Raw genomic sequence first — 16,182 nt, forward strand, 5'->3', positions numbered from 1 at the left:
AATACCATAACTCAAAAGCGCAAAACGTTTTAAAACAATTTCGCGAGATTTCTTGCTCTCGTTGCATTATTACTGGCGAAGCTGCAGGAACGGAATATTCACAGAATTCGCAATATACTTGATGGATCCAAACATTTCCGTGCATGCGAAGGTCATATATTTTTGTAATTCTGCAACGCGATGGTCATATACGATCATATATTTTGGTACCATTATGACATTGCACAAAAGGCAACTTTGCATGCAGAGGACATGAAATGGTATCCATAAACAAGGAACCTAACTCGGCAGCATCCATTGACAGGAAATAGACGCAGAAACCGACGTCTCAAAGTGTCACGCGTTAATTAGACTGTCGACGGTAAACTCAGCACGTGTTACAAACGGCACCTGCATCCTCGTCGGTGACATTTATTAAATCGCAACACGCCACAACTCGCAGGACCGTATAAGCGTCGAATTAACGGTCAGCACCATACAATACTTGTGTACTCCATAAATTGTATCGTCGATCGCTGTAACGTGAATCGTTCGTTCGATGGAAGTGGCACATGTGCACATTTCGGAGATCGATCTTTGCCACAAGTAAAGCTCACGGGAAATTCACGCGACATGACACACATTGCCTCGATGTGTATTCGCCAAGAAATTACTCCATTGCAAAATTATCCGTTGTAACGCGGTGTCGACATAATTCAGGAATATTGTCCGGTCTCCTGTGGTCGAACAGTTGCCATGTTAAGAGCCTGCAACGCTTACCCGACACTGATGAGAACATTTGTTTCGTCTACGATCGCGAATTTCGATGGAAATTCGAATTCGACGTTCCATGGAGATTTTACGGGCTTATTCCCTGTTCCGTCTATATTCTCCGCTGCTTGTATTTCGCGTAAAAAAGGCGAAGGAAAGAATGATTTTCATCTCATGGAGCTTTGGAAATATTATGAGGGAAAATATTGGTCGAATTGAGATTCTGGTGAAAATATATTCAACGTCAACTTCGGTATTCCCCAGGTATAGCCGGAAGAATCTCAAGTGCACGTACAGCGCAGGACAAAATGAGAACACACTTTACATATTCTTATATTTTACATAATTGTAAAATGTGCATTCATCTATCGATTCAATAATCTCCATAATTTTCGAAATTATTGGAACTTGAAAAATCTAACTCTTTGAGTTGATACTTCAAGTCGAGGAGTATAACTACTTCTCGAAATAATTAAATGGTACCTCAAGAATAATTTAAGTTGTTCCATCGAATTGAATGAAACAGTTTCGAAGAAATTAGTTCATTCGTAGGAGTTGTACACGGTCGACGAGCCGTGCTAATTTCATTTCTTGCGAGACATTACACTCATCGGCCATGCAAACTGGTGAGACAATCTCGAGGAATACGTTATTACGCCACGGATTGTCGTTCCTTTAAGAGGTTTCGCTTGTGCCTGAGGAATATCCGTGTCCATGTCGTCGGCTAAAACTCTGCGAGCATAATTGCATTTCCAAGCGGCGGCAAAGTTACCCTCTTCCCTTGTTCAACCATTATTCCCAAAGTTCGTCGCATGTCCCATTATTTTTGCTTGTTTCCTGGGATTATTGTTTCGCCCGCGACTCAACCGTGAGAAACATCCATTGTCCGATATACGAATTAAAAAATTTCCTTCGCGCGAAACAAATGTTTCCAGTGAAGTCAACAAGTTGGACAATTGGAACAGACTGACACGATGAAATTTGTTCTGCTGAAAATCTCGGAAAATTCGAGGTTTAGCGACGTAACACTGAAACTTGACACCACCAAATTTTCAATTTCCAGATTTCTGTATTTTTCAAATGACTAAATTTCTAAGTTCCCAAATTTATAAGTGACCGAAGTTCTACATTTCTGGTGTTCCTAAGTTGTCAATTTCTAGGTCCCCAAATTTCTAACTTGCCAAATTTCTATATTATCGAGTCTCCAAAGATCCTGGACATCTCATTGTACACCATGTAGCCCACGAGGTCTGCCCATTTCTGCAACAGCCGATAGTCGGCAATTGGAAACGCTGCGAACCTTTTGATGCCCACAGCCGATGAACCGATATTCAAACATTATCGTTGTTTAAAGCATTCCCGACAATTCTGTTCATATTTCTGTGACGCGTCAACAGCTGGTTAAACTATGCCTCCTATCTGCCCACGTTTTATTGGCACTCGTCCACCGATAACAGTCGGGCCAGTTATCTGGTGTTCCTTCCATAAAACTATTCCTGCGAGTACACTTCAAAATGGCTATCGCCGCAATTTTCCGTCGTGAACTTTAATTAGAAGAATACCCAAGTAAGCGGAAGAACATCGAAGACGAGTTTGAAGTTGCTTTCGGATTCGATATTCTCGGCATGGAAAGGAATTTCAACAATTTCGCAATCGTAATCGTTTACGATTGTTGCAGAAGAGACTGCACTGCCAGCACGCTGCTTGCTCGTTAGGTATTCGTGTTCGGAGATCGATAAATAATGAGGCGAATGAAAGGTGCAATTTGATTACAAATAGCACGGACGTCGCTTTGCATACAGAGGGAAGTCGGTTCATTGGCATGCAGAATTGAAACAATAGGGGTAGCGCAACTCGGCTTTGATGTTCGATGCCTTTTCGGATAATGCAGTTGTTTCCATTTAAATCGCTATCGTTTTATTTCCCCGTACTTTTCGTTTGCAGTCCGCGGAGAAAAACGTTGTTTTAATTAATAATCGATCGGATCACTCGATGGAAAACGATAACTTGTTGAAACATTCGGACGCTCGAAATGGACGCAAAGCGAGATAGATTAAAAGTTCCTACGATTTCATCGACTATATTTTCAATGAAATTAATGTTTAACATTCTGCGCGATAAAAGTCGCATGAGTGGTTTTTAATTGCGTTCCACCGAAACGTTCCATGCGATAATAGATCAACCGTTCTGAAATACGGACAATTTTAAACGGTTCACAGACTGATTAGAATAAACGTAAACCCTTGGACACGTCTCTGTGGTCGATGGAAAGATATAGAAGAAACTACTCGAAGATTATACATCACCCTGTCGAGCCAGCATCGAGAAACATTCGCGTGTTTCTGCTTCGGATTACGTTCGATGTTACCGGTATTTTTCGTCACCATTTCCTCCGTCTATTTTATCTGACTCGTATCGAAGAAAAGATACAACGTCTGACAGGTCGTTGCATCGTGAAAGTCAGTGATAAACGGCCAACATACTTCCTGGATTACCACGTTCTGCTCTTCGGTCGTATGTCCACGGATAATGGATGTGACAAGTCTGCAGGAACTGTTTCTTGCTTTTCTTTCCTCCTTTTGCTATGCGTTTAAAGGTTTAACTGACTGTCGGATTGACCCCTTTCTTTACTTTCCTCTGAAACCTTTGTCACTGGCAACATTCGTCGTGAAAAAGGTGATGTATAACGTATCTCTACAGAAAGATTGATATTAGTTGATACTTTGCAATGGACTGCACCTGAGTTTCTTCTGGATTCTTTTAACTTGAGAAATTTCCAGGTTCCGGGGTTCAGACTTTAAAGATAGGGGTTTAGAGATTAGGGATTTATGGAGTAGGGATTTAGAGAGTAAGGGTTTAGGGATTAGGGGTTTAGAGATTAGGGGTTAAGGGAATAGGGGTTTAGGGATTAGGGGTTTAGGGATTAGGGGTTTAGGGATTAGGGGTTTAGGGATTAGGGGTTTAGGGATTAGGGATTTAGGGATTACGGGTTTAGGGATTAGGGGTTTATGGAGTGTGGATTTAGGGAGCAGGGATTTAGGGAGTAGGGGTTTAGGGATTAGGGGTTTAGGGATTAGAGGTTTAGGGAGTCGGGGTTTGGAGATTAGGAATTGAAAGATTAAGGGTTTAGGGATTAGAGGTTTATGGAGTGTGGGTTTAGGGAGCAGGTATTTAGGGACTAGGGGTTTATGGAGTGTGGATTTAGGGAGCCAGGGATTTAGGGAGTAAGGGCTTAGGGATTAGGGGTTTAGAGATTAGGGGTTTAGGGAGTGGGGGTTTGGAGATTAGGGATTGATGGATTAAGGGTTTAGGGATTAGGGGTTTATGGAGTGGGGATTTAGAGAACAAAGATTTAGGGAGTAGAGTTTTAGAGATTAAGGGTTCAGGCGTTTAAGGATTAGTGGCTTAAGGGTTAAAAGATTTAGGTGCAAGAGTTTAGAAATTTGAAATTTTCAGGTTCAGAAATTTCAAGATTTGAGGTTTAGGAAATCGGGGTTCAAGAATAAAAATTTTTTAATTTGAAGTTAAAAAAATTGAGGTCCAGCATTTGATCATTTAGAGATTTTAATAATTAAGGAATGTACAGATTTGACACTACGCTGATTCAAAGACTTCCACACACGAAAACTCGACAAATTGTTGAATTGTCAAATTTAAAAGTTTCTGCACATTCTGCACTTTAGCTATTTCTGAAAACTGACGTTATTTAAATTCACCGATTATGTGATCGAAATTCTGACGAAGCTTATGTTCCTATTCGCATCGATAAAGCCTCGTATAAGTCGATTTTTATGCGAATAGTATTTTTATTTTTTAGAAGTCGTTGAAGAACAAAGAGTCTGAGATTTATTATTCTCTTAAAACTCGTGCGCCGTCCTTCAAGTAGAAGGACCCCCCTTTTTTATTTCTACGTTTCCCTTCTTTATTATGACTTCTCGAAACCACGAAAGGTTCTTCAGAATTGAGCGTACGGCGAATGAGGGATGGGGGACGTTCAAAGGTTCTTCGGCTTCAGGTTCCGAATCTGTACGCGGACAGATGAAAGGCGTTGCCAACTGTGTCATAAAAGGGTAATATAGTTCTTGATTTTTTAGGGGAGATTTCATTTTTTTGTCCTGGTCTGCGAAGGAAGGCAGGCGATACAACGTTCTGAAGAAGGTGAGAAAGATTTCTAGAATTTAGTGTCTCTTTATCTCGCGTTTCTTCGCCAGCTTTTTTGAGATCTTTTGACATATTCTCGGTGTTTGATAAATTATTCATTTCTTTTATGCAAGAAACTTTCTTTCTTGCCAAATTCCCAAATTCTCCTCCAAACCGAACATTAAGCACGGTTCATTTCATGATTCTTGAGACACGAAGTGACCTTTCTTCCGGGTTATCGCAGCAGCCTTCTTGTAATCCGATTTTAATCCGAATGCTAATTCGAAGCGTCCGTTATCTGGCACGAAATTACCGTAACTTCTGTTCTCTGCCACGGGGCTTGTCTAAATTAGAACGACATTAACCCACTATCAAACCCTTTTTCTTCAACTTCTGCTAATTTCGTACGTTTGCGAGTTTTTCGAAAAAGTCGCGAAACAAGTGACGTCAATAAAAATAAAATGTTATCGGAATCGGTATGTGAGACACGAATGAAAGTTTTGTGCAAACAACTGGATGCCAGAATGGACCAAAACTGACTGAAAGTTTCGCGACTGGGTTTCTCCATACATCAAACTTTGAATCGGATTATATTGACGTGGGTGTACTGTAAAACTGCGAGGCGAATCGCTAGGGATGTTGATTGGAAACGATATCATTTTGCATACATTTTGAAAAGAATACCATCGTAAAAGCTACTAAATCAGTAACGAAAGTAATAACATAATTCAGAAGATACTAAAAATGCAGATGTTAAACTGAGAGGACCATGGTTGAAATATCATAGAATTTCAGAAATCTAGAAATTCTGTAATTTGGGATTTTGAGAAATTGTGAATTCAAGAGTTTAGGAACTGAGAAATTCAAAAATTTCAGAAATTGTCAATTTAACAATTTAGGTGATTAAATGTATAAATTTGAAGATTTGAATATTCCCAATGACCCTCTCAAAAATTTGAAAACTAATATCTCTAAAAATTTCTAAATTTGCAATAAGAGTAATCCGGTCAAAAACCGCGTTTCATAAAGAATCCGAAAAATCCGGAGCCCGATAAAATTTTCCTTCCGATGCAGAATTTCTCATTCAGCTGCATGGTAATCAGACCGTCAATTTTCTCGGGATATTGAACGCGATACGCGCGGTGGGTAAACAGGCAATATTTCGAGCAAACAGTCGTTGTAAGCGAGTGGTTTCACGCGGGATCTCGAGGGAAACATTTTTTCGGGGCTTTGGTCGTTTTTCTGGCATGTCTCCTCTTCAATTATGCAACGAGATCCCGGCTTCATTTCTAAAGTTAACGGCGTCGAATCGTCGTAAACGTGATGACGCCCGGGACCTTGCTTTCTTTGGCACGTTCGGCGTGACACGTTTAAAAATGGAGAAGCTTGTCAAAGTCGTGAAAAGAAAACGGAAACAATGAGCACGCAACAAGTTGAGCTGATTTTAGGAGAAGCACGTCTAACGATCTTATCTATCACGCCACGTTAGTTATTTAACGACGTGATTCTGAAAAGTGCCGGAATAATTAGGACACAACAGGTGGAGCCTTTCTTTTTTGGTGCCATTAATCGTTCTTACCAAGGTTCACAAAAACTATTTTATCAAGTATTATCATCAGAGCGAAGATTTTAGCATCTTGGGTTAATTTAAATTTTATTAATTGTCATGTTTCTTGATTTTGACTAAAATCGTAAGCCTTCATGAAGGTTTTTGATCACGATTCATCATAAATTTACATTTTTAAATGGCTGTAGATGTATCTTGATTTTTAAAACCATAAATCTTGACGAAGGTTGTTTTTGTTCACGAACGGTTCATCACGTTAAATTTTCCTCTAAGCACATTAATCATGAAACAATCGATATTTGTTTAAAAAATAGAGTAGATGTGTACCATGATGCTTCGGTTATTAATCTTGCTTTCTTATGTAAAGATATTCATCCATCAGTGAAATATGTTGGCATCAATGTTTAACGAGTTTGTAAATGGAGCTAGCGTGAAAAGTATAACCCACATTTGACAGCACACGTGACACGTCGTAAAGAGACCTTTCTCTCTGCGCGACGAAATATTTTGACGTTCGATGCGCATAAATGACACTTTTTCATCTTGTTCACGTCGACGTCGATAAAGATCATATTATTCTGGACATACATACATTTATTATTCTATGGAAACATTCTATAACTCGAACGCATTGATTGAACCATCCGTTAAAATGATAATCGCCTCGGAGTTGGGAAATTCTGATTACATTCCCCGAGCAGGAATTTTTTAATTTCCCTGCACTCTGATAACATTACGACTTCATATCGCGTTATCGGGCGACTACGTTCTCTCCAGTCCGTGTTAATCGCGAATTCTTCGTCGGTAAACAAGATAATTATGGGTGTAAATGTGATTTGAAACTTCTAGTTCAAACACTCGAAATAATTTACAATTTGAGTTTTGACAATCGTAGATTATTTGACGAATTGTCGAGCTGCCATAATGAGACGAATGAAATATTTGTACGTGGCCTTAATTCGATGGGCAGGGACTTGGTTGGCAATTTCTCAGAGCAACAGGTAGTCAGCTATGGAATTTGATACAGCTTATGCCCGATAGGCTTGCCGTGTGTATTTTGCGAAAGCATCGGACGTCGGATTATTGCGATACTTGCGTATACAAGCAAGAAACAAGCCGTTCATTCGACAGGCTTCCCTGTATTCACGGTCGGATCGTTTAATCGTCTGTAATTAAGGTTACCCATGGGCTAACAACGACCCTTTGACGGGAATCGCTGACAGAACGATCCGCGACAGGCAACAGGATTTGCTTTGAGTGTCGCGACGATTGTAAACTCTGAAACGCAAACTCTGAGAACCGTTTAACGCTACACCGTCACAATCGAACGTGAATTTCCGAGTTTACCGATGCCTTGCATTTAAGTTAATGGCAGTTTCGTGAGATTTTCGTGCGGCGAAAATCGACTGGTTTCCCCGGTGGAACGGGAACGGATATAATAATTTCACGGTTGAAAATGGCGTTGCAGATTTGCTACTCCTTTTTGCCCTTACAGAAACTTCGAATCGTTAAACTTTTGAGTGCTTTCACGGCTTTTTGGCGCTTTCTGGCCTTTTTCGCCCTTTCCTTTCACGTCCTTACTCGTAATAACACCGTCGATATTGCGCAGAAAAATCTACCATTCGCAGGGAACCAAGAGAGACAGGATAAACGAAAGCGTCATCTATGAACTTTTATACGAGTCCTTTGAAACTTTTTATCCCACTCGCGTTCGAGGTAACTAACATATTTTTTTTCCAGACTAGGTCATTCGAATTTATCCATCTTTTTACTTAAGGTGCAAAATATCTGCATCGGAGCGTGGAGAACCACAGGGGTTCGAGTTTTAATTTGCAGAACGTCGATCAATCACCGAGCTTTCGTGCGGATGCTACGTTGACTAAGCGCGCTCAATTATGCAAGCTCGATTATCGATTTCTACACGCATCATGGCCCAAATTCCTCCATAATCGGGGAACACGCGAAGAAGCTACGTTTGCGGAGATAAGAAACCGGTGGTTTTAAAGACGATTTCCGGGAAGTCGGAGATTTTCGTACAAGCCCGGGGTGAATTTTGAAGCGAATTTGATTCGGGGATTCCGCTCGAGACCCCGGGGAATTTAAATTCCCGCAGACTCGGAGTACAATTGAAACGAAAAATGGCATTCGTGATGACGTTCCAAGCGCAAACAATCCGAACGAAGGGTGAATTTTTCTGCTCGTACGTGGAACAGTCGTCTCGAAATGAAATCGCGACGCATGTTTTTATCGCGTTAGCGTCGTTTAATTCTCATGGATATTGAATAGCGACGGAGGGTGAAAATATCCGGGCCATTTACTTGGTCGTAAGTCCGCGACCGATTATTAACCGTGACAGCTCGAAAACGGCCATTTTTTCCGTTCGCTGGTTAATGTCGGGCGTATAAGCAGCACTTTTTAAGCAACGAAATATCACGCGCACGCGATGGGCTTTAAGTAGATCGTGCACGAAATAACGTGGAAAAAAACAAGGGGGAGGAAACGCGAGGGCGGTCGGAACGCGAACAGGAAGTTATGTGGCGTGACTGTTAAACGCGATACATTTCGGGATAGAAGAGCGACATAAATATCGAAGTTACGCGACATAACCGCTGGTCGGGCATCAACGCGTTGAAAGGTTTTGTTCCACTTTGCGGAACATAACTAATCGCGAGAAGGATTCGTTGATCGCGGGGCTAAAACCGGAACGACGATTCACACTCCGCGAGGAGTCTTTGTCTCGATTTGCCTCCTCAAGAGTCGAATACTGGGTCATGTCGTCACAAGGATGGTCTTAAGTGGAAAGTTGGCACGTCACGAATTCTCGGGACGCCATTGAAAGGGCTGGCTAACGTGGCTTGCCATGTAAGCAGCGTTTTTCTCGCTTCTTATTCTTGGGTCGATGCCACGCGAACGCTCGGTTACACGTGAAATTGATCGGATATCTGGAACGGCAAAAACCCCGTTTTTGCTTCATTTTGACCATCTTCGCGACGGTCGTATCCATGTTACAGTCTATCGAAAATCCTGGCAAAGTTACATGGTTGATATTCGAACATGTTATATACATCTTTGTTAAAAGAAGACTCTAAAGCAGAGTTCAGAAAATATACAGATTGCGAGCATTTTGAAATGATTTCTTAAAAAGTAATATATGTGGTATATTAGAAGCAGAACAGTGTTCTTTATCGTAACAATACTGGGGACGCTAAAGGATAACTAAAATTCGGTCCTGTTTACACAAAATAATATCTGGTTTATTTGAGCGAGCACAAATGTTTGCATTAGCGTTTCATTGATTGAAACTACTGGTTATATTCGAGCTGCACCAAACGGCAGAATGCACGAACTACACAGACGCATGTCTGTTTGCACTCTAACCGTATTAGTTTCCGGTTTTCTTCGATGTTTGCATTCGTGATATCCGCTCGCTCCGTGCTAATACGTTGTGCCGATGATTTCTCACGGGAACATCGGCAACGCTTCAAGATTTATGCTCGTATTGGTGTTTTCCCACCGATACTTCGATATTCTTCTCTTCGAAATCAAATTCATACATGATGAATGTAAATGTTGTTATTCCAACAAAATGTTCGTTATTCGATTTCGATTCTATATATTTGAAGAGGAAACTAGTTTATTGGAAACAATTGTTTTTATCCCGATTGTTCTATAATTGAAAAGCGGAGTTACAAAAATGAACAATTATATTTTCGTACGTAGTTTTTGAATTTGTAATAAAATAATGTATTGTAGAATTTAATAGAGATTTATATAGGTTGCTGTAGGAGTTTAATACGCGATGCAAAATATCGGCGTTGTTTTTCAACAAGATCTCGCTTGTAAACGCTTGAACGTCACTCGTTCGATTACCTTTCGATCCTCCGAGCGGATTTTATTAACAGAAAGAACTCTCTGGGCAATTTAAACGGTACACGTATGCTCGTGCACCATGCAAATTGTGTGCGCTGGCCTTAAAAACATCACACCGTGCCTTCGATACTGGTACGCCTCGTTAAACTATCGATTTCATCGGGTGGGCACAGCCTGCAAGTAACTTCGCGGAACGAGCGGCTAAAAAAATCTTGTACACGAACGTTTTCCCGTAATAATTCGATTAACCCGTCCAGATACGATCGCGTCCGCAAAATATTGGCCGGATGAACGTCCGAAACGATGCTCGAGACGGGTCGTATCGAGGAATCGAACGACCCGTTTCGCGCCACGTGTTTACCGCTGCTTCTACTCGTCGACGACGTGTAACAAACCAGCGAAGCAGCGAAAAAATTGGATTAAAAAAAGACCACAGGCCGTAGAACGAGCAGCGTATTTTTTTTCACGCTATTTAGGTTTCGCGGATGACTCGCCATTACGAAGAATTACGTCGAATGTGAAATCGCTGACGCGATAGCTGGTTGAAAGGTGGCTTCGTTGGTTTAACGAATATTCCAGGCCTCGTTCGCGCGATCGTATTTTTTCTCGGAAAACTCTGCACAATCACGGATGCTGCCGTCAGCATTCATTTTTACACGAATTTCCCGCGTTACACCACTCTGTGCTGGTTTTGAAGGATCGTCTCAATTTTGGGAGCAACCATCAAACGATTCGACCCAATTCATTTAAAACCTGTGGATAGTACCTCTGCAATTTATATAGATATGTAGATGCTTTAATGTATAACCGTGTGCATTTTTAAAAATTGAAATCAGTCGCAGTAATAAAGCGTGTCCTTTGAACTTTTTCGTAATAAAAAATCTTCCGAAATAATTGAACGGAAGAATGTCAGGGAATGTCGGTGCATTTTTGGCGATTCATAAGAGTCGTATAACGTCGTATTCGCGTTATGCAGCACATATGCATCAACGCGAGGGGAACGCAGAAAATGATTCAGATGAAAGCATTCGTGGAATATTTGGGGCTGATAGCAACGAGACAAGAACAAGCCGTTGAACGTGCATACGAATGGAACAATGCATACCCTGATTGCGAGCTACGAACAGGAATCTGTTTTATTTGAAAAATCGCGCCTTGGGGAGAGGCATTCTTTAAAATTGAAACTATTGCCCAACTTTCCTTGAAAATATTCAAAGCAGCTACCATTAATTTTGATACGTGCTTAACCTTTTAATAATCCCTTGCTGAAGAGGAACATAAAAGAGTCTGTTTATGCTGTTAAAATTTAAAGCTGATAAGCGTAAATAATTAGTAGGTGCATTTTACTGTTTTATGAAATTCGAACAAGTGGGAATTAAACATGAAAACCGCGACAAAATTTGCAACGAATAAGACACGAGCTAATAATTCCTGCACGAGCAGAAACTCGACGTAGCGCAATCGCGGCAAATTATAAATGGCAAGCTTCAAAGCTATTTGCCGCGCAAAGTTTTAAGTAACGAAGCTTATCGTTATCCATTGACCTCGATTTTGGGAGGAGTTCATGATTGTCGAGCAACTTGAAGCGAGCAACAAACGCTCGTCATAATTCTACGCTCGAAACTTCTAGTGGTACACGTCAATAATTTCGGCCACTTCGAACTTTCTAACAGTCGCATCAGCCGCTACCCGTTGGTCGAGATTTCGTTATGACAAACACTCGCTTTGAACAACTGAGCACTCAATAATATACAGTACTCATGGATATGTCACTCGATATAGAAACCCTTTACTTTTTCGTATTCTTTGAAAAAGTGAATAGAAACATTGTCACTTGTCTGTAATTTCTATAAGTGCAGATTGTCATCGAGTTAAAGTTTGCAGAGTGAAAAGATGATGCTAATTAGCATATTAAACTTGATGGTGCGCCACGAGGGCGCATATTAGCGTCACTCGATATATCACCCTTTAATTTTTCCATACACGCATTCTTTCAAAAAATTAATGAAAACATTATCACTTGTCAGTAATTTCTATAAGTGCAGATTGTCATCGAGTTAAAGTTTGCAGAGTGAAAAGATAATTCTAATTAGCATATTAAACTTGATGGTGCGCCACGAGGGCGCATATTAGCGTCACTCGATATATCACCCCTTAATTTTTCCATACACGCATTCTTTCAAAAAATGAATGAAAACATTATCACTTGTCAGTAATTTCTATAAGTGCGGATTGTCATCGAGTTAAAGTTTGCAGAGTGAAAAGATGATGCTAATTAGCATATTAAACTTGATGGTGCGCCACGAGGGCGCATATTAGCGTCACGTCTTTAGCGTATTATCCATAACGAGCACGTTTTGTCACAATATCGTTAGAGCAAGAGGGTTAAGTTCATTAACGTTTGCTTCACCGACTCCTAAAATCTGCAAGGAATAGATTGTTGCTTACTTCCCGAGAGTTCACTTGTACTCTAACGTCGAGTTTCATTTTTAAAACTCAGAAAAGCTCGCTTTTGATATTACAAGGACTTTCCACCGTGGCATTTTATCTTGAGTTTCTTAAGAAGCTCGTTTAATTCTCCATTTAAAACATCTTGAATGAACGCGAATCAGAAGTTTGTAAAATTGTATCTGCAGCAGCAAAAAGCAGGAAGCTTACGTAAACGAAAAGGTATCGAAGTGCTTGAATGCGAGGGTGTATACAGCCATTTGAAAGCATCAAAGTTTAATACTTTCACGGAGACTATTACCTCTTATCTTAAGCTTTCAAAGCTTTCAAGCCGCGAAATTTCTAAATTAGAAGCTTGTAAATTTGAAAATTACCGAGGAAAGGAAGCGACGAAGCGTATTCCCGTACGTCGTAATTTTTAGGAGAAAAAAAACTGACTGTACTCGGTCACCTGCTTCTGAAGCGTCGTTTCTCAAATGGCGGAAGTTTAAAGGCTGTTCGTGAACGGTGGTCCAAGGATTGAAAAGAACGCGGTTCGACGTTTGGTAAGCAGAAGCGAGTTGCGAACAACTTCCGTCACAAGAGGAGTCTAATCGCGGCGATTGGACTCGCAGAGTTTCATGAAGTTAATCCGGCAAATGCAAGCAAGACGGTCCAAGTCGGACAATAATCCGAACGAAGCCTTGCACGCTCTCTCAAACAGTCCATTAAAGGTTGAATCCCGCTTCGGGTTCGAACACGGAACCGATGGACGTTTATTGTGCACGGTCCGTCCGCACTTGCGTCGTCGTCGTCGACATTTGTTAAGTCAATAGCAGCTGCCGTCTCTTATCTATTACAGATGTCACCGGCTGACTTTGGGCTTCTGGGTCAATTGCACATTTGGGTCGAGTTAATCGGAAGTAGCGGGACCGATTCTATTTCCTTCTCGCCACGGGGATAAATTAATTAACCGTCCCTTTAGGCACCCTGTTGTTAATGGCCGTTGCTAAGACGATAAATACACCGGTTGTCAACGAATTTTCCACGGAACACGAGATTTTATCACCGTTTATGTTGCATGTTACCCTTTTATGTGTAGGTGTGCGCACACGGCTTGCTATTGTTTGCACACTTTATCGTCGGGATAATTTAATGGCGCGACCCTTCAGAAAATGGAAGAAAATCGGACTCTGTTGGTGGTCCGGGCTTTCCAGTTTACTGCTTGCAACTCTCGAGCTCTGGGTAAACGAGATTCAAAATCACCCTATGCTGATTTCGCCGCGCTCAAAGTTTCTATGCTCTCTGATAACTATACCCTCTATATTCCTATTTCCATATACAACTCTGTATCCATAGTTTCTTACCAAATCTTTACACTTTACAATCTACGTTCTCATCTTTTCATATCTTTTAATCTTCACATCTGAAAATTCTCTACATGCCCACATTTGAAGTCCTAGTAGTTCACACCCCTAACAACTTCGTTTAAAATATCGTCAGCGTGGAATGAAAATTTCAAATAACTCGTGAACGTCTAATCTTATAATTACTCGAAATATTTCGAATGAATCGTCTCGTAAAAAGGAATGAAATACCTCGAAGAGGAGGTATCAGGGTTCACCGTCGTTCCGACGGCTCGTAAAGTACACATCCTTCAGGCTGGAGAGGTTTTTATCGTGCATTCTGCTTTTATGAAGGAAACGAAAGGACGAATGCTCAGTTTGGACTAAGTGGAATACGAGCATGATGCCGTATCGTCGAACAGACGGGGAGAGGAATCAAGAAAAGGACTATCGCGGCTGAATCATGGAAGAAAGCAATAAAGAAGGTCAGTGATTTATGGACGTAGGTAAAGTATGAAGACTAACGGCATGATTCTTCTTGCCGTGTATTTACATTCGATGCGGTTTACCTGCCATGGTCCGCCATTTATTTTGCGCGATGTTAAGAATTTTTACATTGGAAAATCTATTTGATCAATTTAAAGAACCGAGAGGCGTTTCATAAGAGTCCTTACCACGGATATGTACAATAATTATTGTCGCAGTGTAACATTTGCACCTTCGGTCGAAAATATCCGAAATAGTTTTGAACCGCCAATTAAATTAATTACTTACGCCATCATCCTGTGAACCAGGTAATTAGATTTAGATGATACTTGCAAAATGGAGGCACACGGTTTGATACATCGTTCAAATGATCCAATCAAATTTATGTACATCCCCTGTACACGCGACACTTGTTTCCTGAACAGTGTTTAATTACCTCCGAAAATTGAACACGTCGCTTTCATTCGGTTCTCTTATAACGTCTGACAGGTTTTGACGTCCCTTGTTTCCATGCAAGTATTTTTGATATTTTCCTCTAAGAAACATAAGGAGCAGGAAATTGCGTTGCGAAAGGTACACAAAGTGGATCGTGTCGTTAAACGAAAATTACAATGTGCCACACCAGATGCCACGCTGCAGTAATTTCTCTCGCGTAATCTCTGACGAACAATGTATTAGGAATTCCGTGTTCGACTGCAACAAACGCGCCGCACAAATGTCCACCAACTCCACTTTATAATACTGTCATATTGCGAACGATTTCCGATACGCTGACGCATTTATGACACGAACTTTCCACTAAATCGGAACATATTCCATGCCCGGACCGCCCTACTCGAATATCAAGCATCCTGTTTCCGAATTCAAATTCGCCATGTTGGTACACCTGAGCCAAGACTCGCGTTTCAGAAAAAAATTATCACATTCTGCCTCTTGGACTTTCGTCTTTTTCATAGACATATATTACAAAAAAATATTTGATGATTTTGGAGATCGCTCGATGACAAATTTTTTAATAAATTTTCTCATTTGAGGATTTGATGGTTCGTTAAGGACTTGTCTATTTAATGATTTGTATATTTGGGAATTTTTAAATATTAGCACATGTAAATTTAAAAATGTAAAAGGTTTTTAGGTTTTCAATGATTTGTCTCGTTGTTTAAATGCATACATAGTACGCGTAATTATTATTAACGACAAAGATAATTGTTCGTAAAGCATAATCTAAAAAAACCGCAAATAGTCGGTATTCCGTATGGAATGGAAAGCATTGATATTCAGTAACGGTCGGTAATTGCAGCGTCACAGCTATTCGATTTAATAACAGATGAATTTACGAGGACGATAAATGTTGCTCGGCCCGTTGGGCTCCTTTGACGATCGTACCGTTGTTATTATCAGCGGTTCACGGCTGTTTAAATAAATATTAAATTAAGCTTTATTACGGCCGCGATGGTTACGGTCGCTGTATTCCATCTATCAAAAATATAAATCAACGAGTTTACGCCGCTTTTACGCGTGTACCACTCACGTTATATTTCTGTTGATGTTGTTTCGTAATAAAATTATGCGAAGTGTCCCGTTTCTCGCGGTGAT

The 16,182-nt window shown here is 40.6% G+C and overlaps 1 protein-coding gene across 2 annotated transcripts in view; it reads left to right on the forward strand.

Moving 5' to 3' along the window:
* Nucleotides 1–16,182, forward strand: part of 5-HT1 (serotonin receptor) — a 111,369-nt gene that overhangs the window by 33,724 nt on the left and 61,463 nt on the right. Inside the window, exon 1 of one of the 2 annotated variants that reach the window (XM_076532925.1) lies at nucleotides 14,426–14,585. The exons of the other annotated variant lie outside the window; for it this stretch is intronic. The gene's annotated coding sequence lies outside the window, so the exon portion shown is untranslated. Of the gene's footprint in view, nucleotides 1–14,425; nucleotides 14,586–16,182 lie in introns of those variants that run through there. 2 annotated transcript variants of the gene reach the window in all.

The sequence above is a fragment of the Megachile rotundata genome, chromosome 6 (assembly GCF_050947335.1).
Source record: "Megachile rotundata isolate GNS110a chromosome 6, iyMegRotu1, whole genome shotgun sequence".
Classification (NCBI taxonomy): Eukaryota; Metazoa; Arthropoda; class Insecta; order Hymenoptera; family Megachilidae; genus Megachile; species Megachile rotundata.